Raw genomic sequence first — 19,855 nt, 5'->3', positions numbered from 1 at the left:
ATAACAGAAAGAGAATAAGTACATACATACAGTAGTAGATACAACCAGCCATACAGTCATATAATGTTGACACAATCAAGCCGCACATCAACCCCGATACAAACCTGTGTGGACGCCAAACTGTGCTATAAAATTGGCATTCCACACATGAGTACAATAACCAACAAGGCTGCCTACAACACAAGTTCTGAAACAGCCTGCAGCCATCACAGTAAAAGCCTGTCATCACAAATAATGGAAATTTAAACAACTTAGCAATCCAGTGGCTGCCAGTTTGAATCCATATCCAGCCCAGTACAAAATGTAATGATGTCCAAATGGTAGCTTGCTAAGTTATGTGAAAATGAAAGAGCATAATATCCAGTGTCTAAAAATTCAACGAGGAAGCTACCCAAACTCAAGCGTGACAGGGCAAACACATCATTAACCCCTCTAGCTGGTAATGGCGTCATGACTTTGTCACACCACCTCTTGATTTTGCTGAAATTGTTTCCAATTCTGCTCACGTCATGCCATTTTTTGACTTTTATTTTTGCGAAAAAAGTGAGCAAAACGTAGAACTACAGACTTCAAGCATTTAAAACTCCTGGGAGCCCAAGAAGAGGCGAATTTGGGGGTGGGATCAAAGGTTAATTTATTCATTGACGCTCCAAAAATGTGGAAAAACTGCTCTGCGAAAGTTAAAAATTGCTACACAGAGAAAGCAACATCTTATCCATACAGTCCACTGTCACAAAAAAAAAAAAAAAAAAAAAACTCTTATTCTTTTATAACTTCATTTTCATGCATTAATACCAAATGTGCTCTGCTTGTGCTCTGGTGAGATATAAGTTGTACAACTGGAGCTACTTAGTTTGGGCATATGCTGGCCTGAATGGCGACCGCTCTTTTCTACACATAAGGAACAAGCCTCCAAGCTCCACAGAGCAACTTTCAGTCCATCGATGGCCTCCAATATACTTGGATTCTGTCCTCCGAGTTGTCAATCACAGCTATTCACAAAAAAAGGAGAAAATGAATGTGCCTGGAGAAAAAGAGTTGAGTTAAAGTGCAGAAATGTAAATGGGTTCATGCAAAAAGACAGGCCGGACGCTTCGGCGATCCCATTCACAAAAAGGAATTACCTCACTTCCAAGGAGCCGTTTTTCCCCATTTTTGGACCATGAATGGGAGTGAGTCGGAGTTAAGCGGTGCTTCTGCGGTGGTGGCGTCGCCACTTCCTGAATCGCATGTTTTTGAGTGGCAAAGCTCTTTCAGCGATCCGATAGTGTGAACAGCGTGGCGGCGTGCACCCGAGGTACAAAAGTATCAAAGCATTTCTAAAACTGTGCGGGCTAGAATAAAGGGTGCCAGGAAGGAAATGCGTGAATGGCCGACTGATGCAGCTCCACATGACGGTGACATCACTGGCAGATCCTTGGGCTGGGAGCTTTGGTCGACGGCGTGATGGCACTAGAGGTGAAGGTGTCGTGTCCGAATGCGCTCAGGTCGTGTTTCACCCAAGCACCAGCACATACACTCCGACTTTGGCTCACGCTCACAAGTAACACATTCATCTTAAACAGTATTTTCTCATATCGAAAAGCACTGTAAGTTCTAAAAAGCATATTCTGTACGCACTTATGCCACTGATATTGATGACTGACAGATTTGATCATGACTTGATCGCGGCGACAAAGTCAAAGTAAGGCTCCTCCAAGTCCATCGGGTCCACTCGGTGTCACTTTCTACCCAGCATCCTCTTCGGAGAGATGAGGAGTGATGGTAGAGGAGACGGTGGGGAGAACCCTTCAAGTCTCTTGTATTCAATCAGCCAGTGTGTGATGTACTGCACTGCCTCCTCCACACACACACACGCACACACACACTTCTCTTACACCGGCTGCCCTTCCTTTCAAAAACGCCAGGCAGCCCTGTAGAGGAGCTCGCTGTACCTCTGCTGAGGCACGGAGGGAAAAAAAGGATGTAAGATGTGTAATTTGCCTTCCTATTCACATTTCCAACTATTCAAAACGCTATACATCCATTGTGGGTGAAAAAAAAAAAAAAAAAAAAAAAAAAAAAATCAGTGCCTTAAATTCACCACTGCATTAGAGGAAAGAGTCTGTGCAGCCTTTAACTGTGACCTTTTCCTAACCTTAACCGTGCAGGTTTGGTGGGTAACAAAGTTCACAAAGTAAATAAAAAGTAGCTGACGTGCTTGTTGGTTTGCAGAAACGTGAAACAGCAACGTTTTATTCTGGCGACTGGGTTGATCTAAGAAAACGTCCCTTACACTGCTTTTAAATAGCAGGATCATGTGTGCTCACGTTGCACTGAGTCCATTTTGTTTAGCGAATAATCAGTTTTGTAAGACCAAGCTGCGTGCGCCCTTCTCATTTCGGAAAGAAGCCTTTCATCCGGTTGTGTGTGCACGTGTTTCTAAATGAAACCGTTGTGTTCACATTCCTCTCCAACGCCGGGTCGCCGGAGTCGCGCCTGACCTCGCTCCTCTCCGTTCTTCAAAGGCAACAAATCACTGAGGGCAATCTCCGGGTGAACTGTCCTCCATAGAGGCAAAAAAGAAAAAGAAAAAAAAAAGAAAGAAAAAAGAAAATCTGTCCTCGGCAAACGTTAGCGCCTATTCACTTCCTCTCCAAGGACGGCCAGGGAAGCAGATAAGCTCCACTCCACTGGTGTGAGGTGGCTGCTGCTGCAGATGGGGATGCAGCATGGTCTTTTGTCTTCCTGCTCACAGCTACAACACGCTCCTGGGCCTGAGGGAGCGACTTGGAGAATAAATAGGAGAGTAAGAAAGACAGATGGAAAGAATAAGAGACAGAAAGAGAGAGACAGAGAGAGAGAGAGATGGTGAAAGTGCGACGGAAGAGATGGATGCTAATTTGGAGGGAGAGAGGGAGAATGCGCGAGGAAAAGAAAGAAGCTGTCTCTGTTATCGCGCCGCAGGAGTTTGCTCGCGACTGCTAATGACGGAGGAAACTGATGCACCTTTCAGAGTAATCGGCCTCCACTTCCACCGCAGCAGCACTTCGGAGGCGCCGCGGCTAAACGCGCTGAATAAATCAGCCGAGTTGCTGAGCGGCCAAGGGCAGCCGCTTGCAGGACGGCGGCGAGGGTCTGCGTGCCGCTCGCCAAACACGAGCTGCAGCCTTGGACCAGCCGGAGAGCAGCCAGCCGGGTAAAATCAGATCAGATCTGCGTGTCGGGTCGGAGGTCATTCACCCGGCAGCTTCATATTCACACGTTTACTCACATTCACAACTGCCCAGTGCAACCACAGCATTCAATCCAATGCCTTGCTCAGTGGCTGCTGAGGGACACTTTACCTGCCTGAGATTCAAACTAGCAACCTTCCAGTCCCAATCCTGCTCGTCTAACCTCAAGATGATCCTTCTTCTGAACCCTGATTCAACTTCAGTTCATGAACGTATTTAAATTTGCTCAATTTTGCCTCAGGATAGGCCTTGTTTTGTGCAGGAAGTGGTGCATTATATTTAGAAATAGCAACAATGGTTTGTTTTAGAACCAAAAAAAAATGCAAAAAGCAAAAGGTAGTGAATGAGCAGCAAGTATAAGCAACAAAAACTCAACCTCCATCATCGGAAAATCCAAGGAGAAAGACGCCTCTGCCCCGCCCACGCTGTTTGATTGACAGGTGATCTCTAGGTAGTCCAGTGAAGAAACACCACAGCAGCAGTTTAACAAATTCTGAAAGCTATAAAGAGATATTTACTCCAGTCAGTCGCTCTGTTCAAAAAAAAAAAAAAAACACAATACCAGAATAAAATTTTTAAAAATAAGAATAAGACCTTGTAGATTACAGACATGTTAATCCAGTATTTAGCTATACAAGTTTTACTTTATGGAGTCTGTGCACCATTTTTCAGCTGGTCTCTTCTTTTTCTGCTTCTGGTCTATTTTTTGGGAGTCAAAAAAAAAAAAATGCAGTTCTATTTATTAATAAACAGAGCTACATATTTGCCTGTAGAACAGTTGTCTCACCTAGTTTTTTTTCGCCTCTTGTGATCCTTTTTTTTTTTTTTTTTTGGCAGCACCTCATCCATTGCATCTATTTTTTGGGACCCACTTGTGTCACAAAGCAAGGAAACACTTTTTGACTTGAGTATCTCTTCACAATAAAGACACGGAGGTGGATGATATGTTTAACGCCAAACTATCAGCTTCTGTATTGAAACCAGTGAATGATGGATGATGGGCTGCATTTGCAAGCTTTTTTTTTCCACTGGGTTAGATGACGTTTAAGCTTAGTTTCTTCTCACATGTGTGCCTATATGCTTAATAAAGGCTTAATAAAAATATTTCAAAGAAACCCGCACTCCAGTTAATGCATAACTGAGGTAAATGATCAAAAAAGCACTGAAGAGAAACAGACTCAAAGTGCCAGTCTGGCTGCCGCGGCTCAAAACGCTGCAGGTGGACGTTACAGCCATGACCTGAACGGGATGAAAATGCCACGGATCCATAACACACACACTCACCCTGACACACACGAGGCGGAGCCGGCAGACACTCGGCTTAGCGCTGCACACCAGGCGTCTCTGCCGGTGTGTTTGGAAATGTGGTTCAGACGACATAACAGTGCGGTAACAAGGCCCCTTTGAGGGCCGGTTAATTGCTGGCGATGACAGTGTTTGGAGGGGTGAGGCGAGTCCCTCCTCTCGCTCGCTTTAATGAGTAACAGTTTAGTGAGTAAATAAGCGCCGCAGCTCTCAGAGGGTGAGGAGAGAGCGGCGGTGTTTTATTTTGATGTGAGATGTTTGAAGCGCTGCACGGCGATCAAGGGATTCATGGTTTTACTATTTTTGCAGTTATTCTCCAGAGCAGCAGCCGCATCGACAAAATGCCCAAAATGTAAAATGCTGTCTGCACAGCACAAAGGCTGGAGGGGAAAACAGGCGAGGAGAGCTGGTGTAGTCGGCCAAGCGGTCAGAGGAAACTGTGATCAAAAGGTCACAGGTTCAATCCCTACAGCAGCCAATATGCAGCCATGTTTAAAAGGAAAAAAAAAAAAACAATACATTATACAAGTGGTTCCATCCACACAACTTGATTGATTGCATTTTCCAATTAGGCTGATGGTTATAACACATAATGCAGTGACATCAGCGGCCTTTGATAATCATTATTGTTAACTTAAAGAGACTCCTTTCAGAAGCAGAGCGGCTCTTTTTTTTTTTTTTTTTTTTTTTAGTTTTTTGTTTTTAGTTTGTTTGTTTTTTTAGTTTTTAGTTTTTTTTAGTTTTTTAGTTTTTAGTCTTTATAGTCTTTATTGTATATATTTAGTCTTTATTCTATTTTATTTAACTTTATTATATGTTTCTACTGATGCTGCTGTAACACGAGAATTTCCCTGGTTGGGATCAATAAAGTATATCTATCTATCTATCTATCTATCTATCTATCTCTAAAGTTAAGCCACTCTTGCTCTTCTCAGCTGGGCTTCAGTTTGATGTTTTATTACTAAAAAATAATTAAAAAAAAGCAGAAAAAGCAGTTGGTTATGTGGGTTAGCTGGTTGACAGTCCAAATTCAAACTAGAAATTCAAACTAGCAATACAGGCCTGCTGATCCTGCATCATCATGAACGCCACAGTCCTAAAAATTCACCTTTATTTCTCATCTACATTTTTACCAGAGTTCTTTGTCGTTTAAGTTTGAACAGTAAAGGAGCTAACTTGCACTTCACTTCACTTCACGTCTTTCTCACCGTGAGTCACATGCGTCTCATTTTTGGAAGTGACTCCGGCTCTGGTTTGAGGTGGAACCGATGGAACCGACTCTGCAGACGGGACCTTTTTTTTTTTTTTTTTTGCTAAAACTTGAGGTGCAGCTGTGGGCACTGCAGACGGCACAGCAGACAAACTAAAGACACAACTCAAGGCACTGTTCCCCCATTTCCTTTACCACTTGGTCGATCAGAATAGCCAAAATGATGGAATCAGCTCTAACTAAGATGTATATTTCAAATCCATATGATCCACAGTGTAAATAAGACAGCTTTGACGTTGCTGCAAGGTTTATTTTTCAATTTGATGCAGCCAGGCTAACGACTCCCATAGACTTCAAGTCTTTATGCTAAGCTAACGCAAAATGCTAACCACAGCACCCGAACCACTGGACGTACAGAGGTGAAACATCTTGTCTCAGTCTGTGTAAGCCAGAAAAAGGGTATTTCACCCAAAAAGGTGGAGTATTCCTTTAACAGAGCAAAGTGAGTAAAAATTAAAATTGAAAAACAAGACATTAGTTGTTTTAACGGCGATACATCCTGCACTATCCTAGAAGAATAACCATTTATCCATCTGCCGTGCAGCTTTGCTTCAAATACAAGTTATGGGTTGCCCGGTCTTTACTTGCAACATCGCATTCGTAGCCGTGTAATCGCTGCAAAGCACTTCTACTTGTGTTTCAGTGCTGTAATGATGCGCTTCGATCCAGGATCAAGGAAAAGGGGAAGTGTCCTCCTTTGTAGTGTTTTGGTGGATGGCCAGCTCCTGGGTGCAGAGGGATAACACGGGTTTAAAGGAGGTATCTGAGTCCGCTCGGCAGGCTGGCAGACAGGGAAGGGAAAATAGAGGAAACCCAGACGGAGATAAAGGGAGACAGAAAAAGGCAGAGAGGAATGGAAAAAAAAAAAGAGGGACGGAGGCAATTGAAGAGGAAGTGTTCAAAGGGGAGAGAAGGTAGAGGGGATAGAGGATAGAGTTATAGAGACTGACAGGAGGAGAGAGAGAGAGACGACCACAAACAAGTAGACGGAGGACGAGAAAAAAGGCCGAGAGAGAGAGAGAGAGAGAGAAAATGGGACAGACATAATGGAAGACAGATGAGAGGAATAGGTGAGACAACAAAGACGGAGGAAAGGACAATGCATGAGAGCGAACAGAAAAGGAAGTGCTCAGAGGTACGAGGTGGAAAATCAGAGGCAGACAGAGACTCCAGAACAAAGGCCGCCGTGGCCGCCTGGAGGTTCGAGAGGCGAGCCTGTGATCGGAAGGGTGCTGGTTTGAATCCCGACTCGGAAAATGTGGGAGTCGATGAGATCAGATCCCCCCCACACACACACACACACACCACACACTGTCTGCAACACTGCATTATCACATAAGCATGAGCAAGTGGAGGAAATTAAGGATGCATGTGCATGGATTTTATTCTGAAATCCGATTTTCCAACTCCTGTGGGCGAATGCCGATGCACTTTTTTTTTGCATCTCATTACACAGAACATCAAGTTTCTCCTGTAAAGGTTATTTATATATTATTACGGATACTCTTATTGTGAAGGGCAACTGGCAGACATACAGACATAAAATACAATGCACACATTCACCGGGCAAAATAAGAGAACGACTTCAACTTACGTTATGGAAAACATGACTTTTATGCCGTTACGCCGATATTTCATTATAAAGACGATGCTGTCCAATACTGATGACGTGACAAACACGAACACAACCACTAATATTTCACTATCACAGACCAACGAAGGGATTCAGAGCGTCTGGTTTCATTGCCTTGTCATCGAAATGGGAAAATAAATTAAAAGTACAAAATTACTGCTTCAAACTATGTGCAAAGGCCACGCCGACTCCTTGTTGAACAGACCTCTTTATTTGTTGACATGGTGTGGACTAAAATTGACGCTGCAATGAAAAATATCCGAAAAAGATTCAAGAGATTTATTCGTAATTGCGACAACTCCAGCACTGTGCAAGTAAAAAATAAAAATAAAAATAAAAAATAAAAATAAAAATAATAATAACGATAGTAATAATAATAAAAAATAAAATAAAATAAAATAAAATAAAATAAAAATAAAGATAAAATAGAAAGAATATATGACATTCCTGAAAACCTGAACATCTTGGTTGTTTTCAGCCCTAGTCTGATATCAAATGTATATTTAAAACTGGACTAAGCTGATAACATCCAGTATTTTTCTAGTATATTTTTCGAGTATATTCTAGTATTTTTCCAGAATATATACATCTAGTATATATTTTCTAGTATATCGAGTATTTTTCTAGTATAAATGACAACATTTTGGACAAATGGGAATCATTTCTGCACTTGACAAAAACAATGACCTGTTGTTTGCTTAAAGTTAAAGTATTGCTGTGATAGCAGGAAGAGCAGCTCTGTGTGCGCTCATTTACATTTTGACCAACTCCATATTGATCGGCCAGACTGATGAAGGATTTGCAAAACACGCCGAGCGCTACAAGCAAAAGTTTAAATATTTTCAACTTTGCTGATCCAAGCGCACACATATTAAAAAAAAAAAACACCAACAGGCACCGGGCCTCATTGAAATGAATTAAAAGCGGCGCAGTAACAAACCTCCATCTGAACCTCTCTCATCCCCTCTCCCTGGGAAGCGGCAGCACTGCTGCTGCTCAGTGACCTGCAGTGGAGGATTGTGATTGTACTGGGCAGCTTCCAGTGGCCGACAGCAGAGGACTGTGGTTTTACTGGGCAGCTCCCAGGTGTGGATGTGTGATACGATGTGAATGCTAAGCAGGGCGACGCTGGAAAACAGCGAGGGGGATTTTGCCTGGATAAATAAAAAAGCTGCAAACAAAAAGAGGCGAGGGACAGAAACAGAGAAAGATGAAACAACAAAAACCATGGAGAGGTGATTTTTGTTTTTTTGTTTTTTTTTTATTTATCTATTTTTAAAAAAAGTAGAGAGCCAGATGCAGCTGAGGCTGTCCAGCTTGAGTCCTGACAAAGCAAAGCAGGCTGGAGGAGATCCAGGAGGAAGCCGAGGTGATAATGAGACAGTCCTCATCTCCTCCGTCCAAACTGCAGTGACCAACCAGCCAGATGAGGCCGGCATGACACAGAGAAGAAAGAGAGAAACAGACAGACAGAGAGAGAGAGAGAGAGAGAGAGGAGGAGGAGAGGCTGCAGGGTCTGACTTGTCTCGCCAACATTCAAACAAGGAGCATCCAGCCACAATGATGAGAAGCGCCTGCAGCAGGGAAACTGAGGAGCACAGCGACATATTGGATTATCTACAGCAGATGACCACTCACGCTCTCCTGGACGGCAGCGAGACGCCCGACTCAGTGCCTTCCCGTGCAACACACACGTTTACACGGGAACACACGGCTCGCGCAAAACCGACAGCCGCAGAAGCCGGGCGTCGTTTTAGATTCACTTCGGGTTCTGCGGCGCACGGAGAACAAGAGAAGAAAAACAAAACAAACAAACAAAAAAAAAAAGCACTGTAGTGTGTGGACTACACTGACCATAATTCATTGTGCTGTGTGTGTGTGTATGTGTGTGTGAGGTGGGACACACCTTTTGAGGCTGTCCTGAATCTGTCTGACCTAAATGTTGATTACACTGTTCAGCTTCGTTTGGGGCCGTCCCACTACTGTAAGTTATTGTGCACGGAAATAGGCTCTATTCATGTTTGAAAATTAATGAAATAAAATGAATAAATGAAGATAAATGAGTGATTTCCTGATGCGTTATCACCGGCTGGAGTTTCCACCACAAAAAAAAACACATGGTAACAAGTCATTCAGTCTCATATTCAGTGTTAAAATCGCATTTTTCTTGAAAAGTCCTCCAGTGGGATGAGATAATCCCACTTGTTTCCAAAATTTTCTTGAATTAAGTGTCATTTTCTTGATCCTAGTGGGCTAATCTGCCTCATTCTGTCATGTTTCAACACATTTTTACTTGTTCCAAGAAAAAAAAAAAAAACTTCCTGAAACAAGTGAAACTGCAGTGTAATCAGGGATTTTGCATCCCAATGGCAGATGATTTTACCTTAGATTAAGAAAAACAAGATTTTTGAACTGGACATGAAACTAACCCCCCCCCCCCCCGATTTAATAAAGCAAGTGCAAACCAGCTGCACAAACGAAGGTCACAGCTCCTACCTCAGTAGCAGTTACTGAGTGATTTACCAATGACTGACATTTAAATGAGCCATTTCGCAATTTCAGCGCAATTATCAGACCAGAGTCACTGTCTAAACGCTGGACTGCAAGATCTTTCCTGTTAACAAGCATAAGACAAATTTGATCTACTGCTTCTGAATAATCCAGTCCGAGTGATAAAATATTTCTCCGGCGTTTTATTTTTCGGTTTATTGAGAGAGACGGGAGGAAGAGTGAGAGGAAGACGGAGCGCCAGAAAGTCCTCCTCTCACTTTTCCTCCCGTCTTTCTCAATAAAAAACGAAAAATAAAACCCCACTCTCCCAAAAACATGACGGCGAGACGCTGTCAGCGCCGGTGGCCGTGAGATGGCTGATCTACAGCTGAGGTGTCGAGGATGATAATAAAGAATACAGGCAGACATTACGGATTTCATTACAGTTTTGGCAAAGTAATTTATGAGTTTAAGCCAAAGTGTCCCAGGACGAGACGGGACGGGACTAAAGTACAGATGCAGGAAACAAAAAGGGCTCATTTTTCTGCCACTGTCATTGTGATTACACTCGATTGTGCTGCAGGGGAGACGAGGGCTGAGGATGGGAAGTGTGTGTGTGTGTGTGTGTGTGTGTGTGTGTGTGTGTGTGTGTGTGTGTGTGTGTGTGTGTGGAGGAGGAGGGTGGTGAGTTGGTGCACTGCATCTGCAGGCAAGCAAGTGTTCATGCTTGACTGGAGAGGCTGGGTGACTTCACCGTTTCCTCACGTTCGCTTCGCACGCACACACACACACACTGGGACACACACACACACACACACACCAAGCGTGCATCTACCTCTCAGGCTTCCTCACATGCAGGGACGGTGACTTCACTTCTTTCATGTGCAGTCGAGGAGGATGACTTCATCGTCTCGCTGTCCTCTCCTTCAATCCGTTCTCTCACCTAATCTCCTCCCAGATTTTGTCCTTTTCATTCAAGACAAAAACATTCAGGGTGTTGCTTTGAATAATCTGCTGATTCCTGCCGGGAAATCTGTCTTTTTTTTTTTTTTTTTTTTTTTTTTTTTTGAAAGGCAAGTTGAGTTTTGAAAGCCACTGAGACGACTGAAGTGAACAAAAGTCAACATTAGATTCTCTGTCCTTCCTTTTCTTTTGTATGTACAGTCGGGTTGGGCGATGCAGCAAATATATCAGATTTTTTTTTTTTTGCCATTTTTTAACTGATTTAAAGGGTTTGCCACTGACTTATCAAACCGTGGCAACCTATCACAATTTTTTTTAAAAAGTTGCTATTACCGTGTTTCCCCCAAAAATAGGCTCATCTGTGACACACCGCGACAACACCAGCACAGCTGCCAAAAAACGGATCCGACTCGATCCATCTCTGCGGCTGGTGGCATCGACCTTCATGTTCATGCTCTCAAAATAGACACAAAACTTAAAACTCAACCATTTGCCTCAATCCGGCACGTGTTAGTGAACCAACGGGAGACTTAAGAGTCATCAGAGGTGTGTAAATCTGCCCAACACACCAGGTTAGGAGAAATATGTATTCAAAATAAGCCCCTTCTCACACACAAAGATGGATGGAAAGATGCTGACTGCAAAAATCTTCTTCTTCCAAAAAAATCTGCCAGTGGGATGAGATAAACCCACTTGTCTCCGATGCAATTTCACTCATTTCAGGATTTTTTTTTCTCTTCTCTTTTTTCGAGTAAGTCTAAATATGTTGAAACGAGGCAGAATGAGGCGGATCAGCGCGCGAGTCGGCGTGTCAAGAAAATGAGGCTCGATGCGAGAGATTTCTGCAAACAAGCCGACATTCACTGGAAACAAGTGGGATCACCTCATCCCACAGGCAGACTTTTTTTTTTTTTTTTACCTCGCTTGAAGAAAAAGAAGATTTTACCACTGAAGATGGGAGTTCATGGATAATTTTGCAATGTCATATCTTAAGACCAGTTGAGAAATTGCAAGAATTTACATTTTGAACAGTTGGATCTTAAGAAGGTTCTAAGTAGAGCTTCAAAATGCAAAAAGAAGAAATGGGAGTGAGACAGAAAAAAAAAAAAAAAATTGAGTAAGCAATTTATTGCAAACAACCATTAAACTGAAACAGGCTGCTCATCAGCTGATCAAAAGTTTAAGACCACAGCCTTTAAAAGCCCAAATCTTTTTTGCCTTTGCCATCAGGAGGTCATGACAGTGTGGATACCCGACAGAAAATGACACTGAATCCACATTTTTGCAAAGATTTGGGCTTTTAAAGGCTGTTTATAGGGCACTCATCGAAATACTTTGAAATTAAAAAAAAAACAACCCTAGACTGTTATTAGTGAACATGACATGACTATTACTTTTACAAAATTTTTCAAAAAATTTCATTTTCCTATAGAAAATCAAAGCCAATGAGATTGGTCAAACGCCACAATCATGTGACCTGGGATGTAGAGCGATCTTTGCTGATTGGCTGGGTGAAGACCAAATGATTATTGAACTAACTGAGACAGGGGATGGGCCTGATATGTAAATTTCAGGCCCATCCCCGATAAAGGGTTAAACGTTTTTAACTTTTTTCTCAAATAGTCTTAAGATTTTGATCAGGAGTGTATATGGTGTAACATATTTAACTGTGCATCTCAGACTATAAGAAAAAGAAGAATGTAGTGCAAACAGTGGGTGAATCTTCTCTGTTTTTTTGCTGTTTCTGACATAGTTTTGTCTTCACGAGGACAAATGGAGAATAGTGGACAAAGCAGACAGAGAATCGTCCCTCGAGTCCTCGACTCGTGGCTCAGATAAGCAGAGATGGCGGGGCGGCTGCCAGGCGTGCTGAGGGGCAGATCACCAGCACCTTGCCCAGAAGATAAGGGAATTAGAGTGGACAAAGGCGACAGTTTGCGCCCGCTTTGCCAACATGAGCATATTGGAGCGGTGTGTGTCCTCAGTCAAGCTGTCCGGTGCTTCCAGTGCACCTCCACCAGGAATTACACACACACACACACACACTCACAGAAAAAAGACATGAAACGCAGGAAGCAATAAGGAGGCAGCACAATGCTCAGCTCGCGAGTCTCCTCAATGAAACCATCCGTCCCTCCGAGGATGTGACATTTCAGCCGGCAGCCAAAGCCTCCTTTTTTTTTTGTGCAGGAGTCGACACAAGACTATGCACTCACTCAATTACACGCAGGAACACACCAACGCGCGGGCGAGAGCACAGATGCGCCTCCAGAGGTGTTGAAAACGGAGCGCACGGCGAGATTTTTCACAGCGAGAGAGGAGAAGTGCACATGCAGGCAACTTCCCCGGCCTGTTCAATACTCCATTTAGATCGGAGAGGGCAGCCAACCTGGCCGCCGCTAACAAAACAGCTTTCCAGACTCGAACCAGCTCGACATTCACAGCTGCTCCGCCGAATAAATCTGTATTGATGAGCGGCGGTGTTGCAAGCGGCGGGCTATCTTCAAAATGGAATCAACTATCAGAAATAATAAACCGAAGCTTTTCAACGGTGCCGTTTGGCCTCGGCTCTTCGGCAAACAAGCACACCGAGCTGTCAACGGCTACATAATGCAAATCCTGTTTTAGCCATTGTGGGGGGACACGGTTTATTACATTGGCGTCAGCAGTCGGCGACTCTGGTTTTAGCCTTGGTGAAAGTACCTTTTTGTGACTCTGAAATTGAAGTAGATAGATAGATAGATAGATAGATACTTTATTCATCCCGCAGGAAATTCGCAGTTTTTCAGCAGTATCCACAGATTACAGATTAAGTAAATAAAAAATAAAAAAATAAAAAATAAGATCTAAGTACAACAGAATAAGATCAAGTACAACAGTGTTTAAAAAAAAAAAAAAAAAAAAGTAAAGCCACTCCAATGAGAAATAAATTAAAAAAAAATAAATAAAAAAATTAAAATAATAAATAAAATAATAAATAAATAATAAAAAATAAAAAATGAGAAATAAATTAAATAAAAAATGAGAAATAAATTTAAAAAACATACATGCCAGACCCCTGCAGATGCTTGGCCACATTCTGAGGAGGACATTTGAAGACATCACTCTGGGCTCTGCTGACTTCACAGGAGCATTTGGTCATTATTTTTTGACATTTCACAAACTAGACGATTATTCGGAAAAACAATCGACATCGAAACTCAACGTGTCACAATCTCTCTTTGGCTCTCCGGCCTAAAACATTTAACATTCGCTGCATAAATTCCCCAATTTCCCTGCGGGGATCTAAAGTTCATAGCATCACCACCTTGTGAAAGACGGCCTCAAACAGCTGCAGACGTCTCTCGAAGGGCGTCCCTCACGAAGACGCGAAGCTCTGCATTGTTTAATCTCTGCACCTGCATGGAGGGCGAGGCGGGGCGGGGGGATTTTAGTCTGTTGCGGGTGGTTTGCGAAGACAAAGCCATAAATTGAAGGGAGGTGGGATCGAGGAGGGGGGACGAGTGAGGAATGAAAAGAGGAAGGGAGAGCGAGACGGTCCCTCGGGAATCCCAGGGTCACCACATCGTAAGAGTTCAGGCGCCGTGTAAATGGATGGAGACGGAGACACTGTGGCCGCCGTAGTCTCACACACACACACACACACACATACAGGCGCACAAATATGTCCATCAGCAGCTCCCTTTGGTTGTGGGTCGTGTGTCGCTCGCCCCGGCGGCCCGGTGTCCGGTTAGATCACGGCAGTGCAGCCGCCACCAGACTGCCGCCGTTTCTTAGTTTTTTTTTATCCCACTCCTCCCAAAACGTACATGCAATCAGCTCTGATGACAATATTATATGAACTGCAATCCAGCCAAGAGCATTATCCACATCACAGGAGTTTTTAGTAAAATGTGTGAAAAAATTCAGTGCCAGGAAAACAATCGGTCAAAATAACTGCAATATGATTGTTTAAAAATCAAATATTGTTCAATCTGGTTCTGACCTTAATTTGCATTATTATTTAACAGGTTTTGGTCTACCTGCAATTGTATTAAATGTAGGGTTACAAGTAAGAATGTGGGAAATATAAGTTCGGTTTTTGAACGATAAATTACGATTCCAGCGCATGGTAAACGTGCCAAAAATGATTTTTCAGGCGGAAAACATTTCCTGTAAATGTGGACATCTTCACTGAAACCACTGCCTCTTGTTTATTTTTCCACGTGATTGTGCTGTGATGCCCTATGCTGGCAATTGGTCTTAATTTTGAGCTTGAAAGATATCAAATTCCTCTGCAGCTGATAGTAAAGAGTGGAAAGGACAGAATTCCTGTGACTACATGTGTTATATATTAGAGAAATGTTAGAGAATAAGCTATAAAGAGTGGTATTTTGTGTGCACAACCCCACAGCAGAGTGCAACGTGTTGCTCGGTGTCTTTTAGCGCCGATGGACTCTTCCAGGCGAGGAGATGAGCACAGCTTTAATGTGGAGCAGAGGGGTCGCGAGATTTACTCGGCGCCGCTTCACGAAAGGAAAATATTGAGACAGCCACGGAGGCAATTACAGGCAGCTCCTGACCCGCAACGCCGCTGATCCACCTCGCTGCTGTCACCTAATCCAGCCCAGACACCCGGGGGACGCCCAGCCAGATGAGGAACAGCTCAGATTGACTATCGCCTCGTTTATTTGGGCTTAGAGTGATACAGGAATATCCATCGTGAGCTGAGGTTCCCTGCAGCACCTGCCCCGCCTCAGCATCAACATCTGTCCGGCTGTAATAAATCACATCCAACGCCAATAAAATCACCAAATGTGGGAGAATCTGCTGTGAAAACAATCCGGGATTCAAAAGGCAGCGTGTTGAGCATTTTATAAACATCAATACAGCATTGTCAAATTATTTGTGACACCTCGGGATTATAGCTGTAAACAAATGAGACCATGGTCGAGATTACTGGGCGACCTGAGGCGGCGTGTTAAAAGCGTTTTTTTTTTCCTCAGCATGGTTGCCATGTGCTCGCTCACAGGGGAGACTCTGGTTCATGGGGTGAGATGATGTTTAATGTTAAGATTTGATGCTATACAGATAAAACTTAACTGAATAACCTCTGTCTCATGTTATTCTACTAGTCTTCTATTGCATTTCTAATCCACATAATATATTGTGGAAATTAGTCAGCTTCAGAGTTGCTGTAAGGTTTATTTTTTCACTTTGACGGAGCCAGGCTAACGACTCCCATAGACTTCAAGTGTTTATGCTAAGCTAACATGACATGCTACCCATAGGACCCGGACCACTGGACGCACAGAGGCGAGAATGGTGTCCAACATCTCGTCTCAGTCTGAGTAAGTCAGAAAAAGTGTATTTTGCCCAAAACCTCGGAGCGTTCTTTTAAACACCACATTTCAAAATGCAATATGAGTTTTATCTAAGCCGGCGTAATGCATTTCATTAGCACTGCCGGGGCTAAAACAATTAGAGTACATCGTTTAGCTGAACACCAGGAAACTGCTCCTGAGGCCTTAGGTGGTCTGCTAAGTGCTCCATATTCAGTCAATACAGCCCCTCAGTGTTTGTATTCAAGACGCACCGAGCTCGCTCACTTCCTCCTTGGTCGTCCGACAGATTCATGCATATTGCATGCGCCGACATGGACCCTCTGCTGCACGGGGACTCGCCTTCTGCCGACAACAAAAGGACCATCATAACTGTCTGGAGGGCCGGATCCCGCCACATCAAACCGGAGCGAATACAATGTGTGACGCCGTGCCAATCACAGAGCAAGTCGCCGCTTATCGATTCCAACGCGGACCCGCGGCGAGGAGAAAACATCTCCATTTGCGAAGCCTCAAAGCACGACGGCGGGAAGGCCGCGGCCGGGGCTGACACGGGAGTATCTGAGACACAAACAGGAATGTTGGGAATACGACGGAAAGTAAACACGTCGTCTCTGTTTATCTGTCACGCCTCGTCTCGTTCGGCGTCGGGATTCGGTCTGACACTGATTTGACAATGTAGCGCACAGTTTGTACAGTCAAGATGTGTGTGTGTGTGTGTGTGTGTGTGTGTGGTAGATAACACAAGCAAACAGCTGTGCAGGGACAGACAGAGGCGCGTGCACGCAGGTAAACAGGATGCACACGCACAAGTAAACAGCGTGCATGCAGAGAAACACAGTCTACACTTTACATGGGGTTTATCTCTCCATTTGCATTTTACGGCAGGAAATAAAGACCAAAGGTGTCGCCGGCGTTCGTCCGTAAATCAGCCTCACATGAGTCCCATCTCGGGCCGGGCTGCCTGCACTTCTCCATTTCAGCTTTACAGCCTGATTACAGTGATAAGCACAGCTGGTCCAAAGAAAACTGCAGCACAATAAACTACAACCACAAGAAGTTTTTTTTTTTTTTTTCTTTTCCTCTTTGGGGAGCGTCCCACATTTAAACAGTATTTTAATCAATACTAATGAATCTGGAAAAGAGGTGGAATGATCCAGACAGTCCCTCACTGCAAAAACGTAAAATCTTACCAAGATTATTTGTCTTATTTCAAGTCAAAAATGTCTTATTTCTAGTCAAAATATCTCATTACACTTAAAATAAGACATGATCACCTCAGAAGTAACTTGTTTTTAGACAGTTTTCAAATTTGCCAGTGGAAAAAGTGAAAATTCATTTGAAATAAGTGAAAATGAGCTAGAAACAAGAAACAAATTTTGCCAATGAAACAAGCAAATTTTCACTTGAAACAAGAGACAATCGTCTAAAAACAAGTTACTTCTGAGGTGATCATGTCTTATTTTAAGTGTAATGAGATATTTTGACTAGGAATAAGACATTTTTGACTTGAAATAAGACAAATAATCTTGGTAAGATTTTGAGTTTTTGCAGTGCTTACCTATGGTGCAGTCTAAAAAAAAAAAAGCAACAGGAACAACTGAACTGTCTCTCAAAGCGAAACCAAAGACGCACACACCGCCACGACCATGCACACAACTCCGAAAATGATGTGACAGTCAAACAAATTTTTTTTTTTTTTCTGCAAATGGCAGACAAAAACATGCATGAGTGCTTGAAGAATGACAGCACAAAGTGAAAATACATTGTTGGGTGGCAAATGTCCTGTGATTGACGAAATGCTAAAAGCTCCTCGGTGTTTTAGAGAGAATCAGGGAGGAACTTCAGGTGAGATTTAATAACAAACAGCACTTTGGAAAAGAAGTCGGCAATTTGACGTCCCCTGGCTCACGACAGAGAGAGAGACGGGAGACGGCTTTCACTTTGTTTAGGCTGTCCTCTTTCCGCAGTTCACCCTCCGAGAAGCCGACGTGCTGACAGATTCACTCAGCCCTCGGAGCATTGCTGCGCTCTCCCAGTTGCTTTCTGGTCTCATTTTCACGCAAAGGTTTTGGATCGGAAAGAAAGACAAAAACAAAAAAACAACAACAACAAAAAATAAGGAAGAAAAAAAAGAAAAATCAAAGTTGCAGAGACTCGGTCGGTCTCTGACGCTTGACCACAAGTGGAACAGGAGAAGTCGCGTCGCGCCGTGCCAAGGGATGAAGTCAAACCTTCCAGGACGCTGGCGGGGAAACGACCAATTAGAAGGCAAGGAGCCGTCATCACCCTGCCCGGCGGCGAATCGCGCGGCGGAGGAGGAGGATTTGACGGGCAAGTGACGAGAGATCGCCCCTGTTACTGGTCGGAGGGGGGGGGAAACGTGGTCGAGGCGGGGCGGGTGCAACGTGAACTCTTGACTTCACACACTGAAAAACCCCCCAAAAGCCCAGATGGAAACAAATTCCTTTGAAGAGCATCATCGAAACCGTTTCCCCCCTCTCATCCCAGACAAACTTTCTTCCTGCTTCCCTTTCATGCGTCCTGCTCGGCTCACAGACCTCTTTACTTTTTAACGGCTGAATTTATTGCTTTTGCTATTCCTTCGTAAAAAATGCTTTGAAGAAGTCTTTTGAAAAACAGCTGAGGTAGCAGCAGCAGTAGTGCACTCATAGTGGTAGTAGTACCAGTAGTACTAATAGCAGTAGTACCAGCAGCACCAGTAGTAGTTTCAATAACAATAACAGTAATAGTAGTAGCAGAGGGGAAAGTACTTTTTTTCTGGTCATAAGGGAACACGTCCAAACAACAAAAAGAAAAGACACTTTCCCAGTGCATGTAGATGGCAAAAAAATAAAATAAAATCACATTTACTCATTTTATACTTTACATACTTTTACTTAACTGTTCATATTGAAGCGTTTTATTGGGTTATATTTTAAATCACAGCCACCAACAGGGCAAAAAAAAAAAAAAAAAAAAAAAAGTTGATAGGCTCTCTGTAAGCATCCGAAACTGGACCGTCTTTCACAACAAAATGTTCTGCGGAAATGAGAAGAGTATCCATTTTTTTACTTTATTGGTGCACTTATTGTGTAATTTCAAAATTTCCAATTAGAATAACTTTGTACTGTTGTCCTTCTAGACAAGCATGGTAAATATTGCACATCACATTTAACATAAATATTATTGTTTCTGAAAAGTAACTCAGTAAAAAGTATCTCCTTTGAATTGCAATCACAGTAAAGGCACGACTACTACTGAAGTAAAAGATCAACAAAGTAATAGTACTTCTACTTGATTAGCAATTTGTAGTACTCTTTACACCCCTGGTAGTAGCAGAAATGGCAGTCGTTGGAGCAGCAGGTAATAGTTGTAGCAATACCTGTAATACTGATGTAAAAGCAGTAGTTGTAGTAGTTGTAGTGTTAAAGCAGTAGTACAGTAGTTGCAGTACTTGTAGTAGTTGTAGTAGTGGCAGTGTTAAAGCAGTAGTACAGTAGTTGTAGTAGTGGTAGTGTTAAAGCAGTGATAAAGTACTTGTAGTAGTTGTAGTAGTTGTAGTGTTAAAGCAGTAGTATAGTAGTTGAAGTACTTGTAGTAGTGGCAGTGTTAAAGCAGTAGTACAGTAGTTGTAGTAGCTGTAGTGTTAAAGCAT

The sequence above is a fragment of the Myripristis murdjan genome, chromosome 23 (genome assembly GCF_902150065.1).
Source record: "Myripristis murdjan chromosome 23, fMyrMur1.1, whole genome shotgun sequence".
NCBI classification, from domain to species: domain Eukaryota; kingdom Metazoa; phylum Chordata; class Actinopteri; order Holocentriformes; family Holocentridae; genus Myripristis; species Myripristis murdjan.
This window is presented reverse-complemented; position numbering follows the sequence as displayed.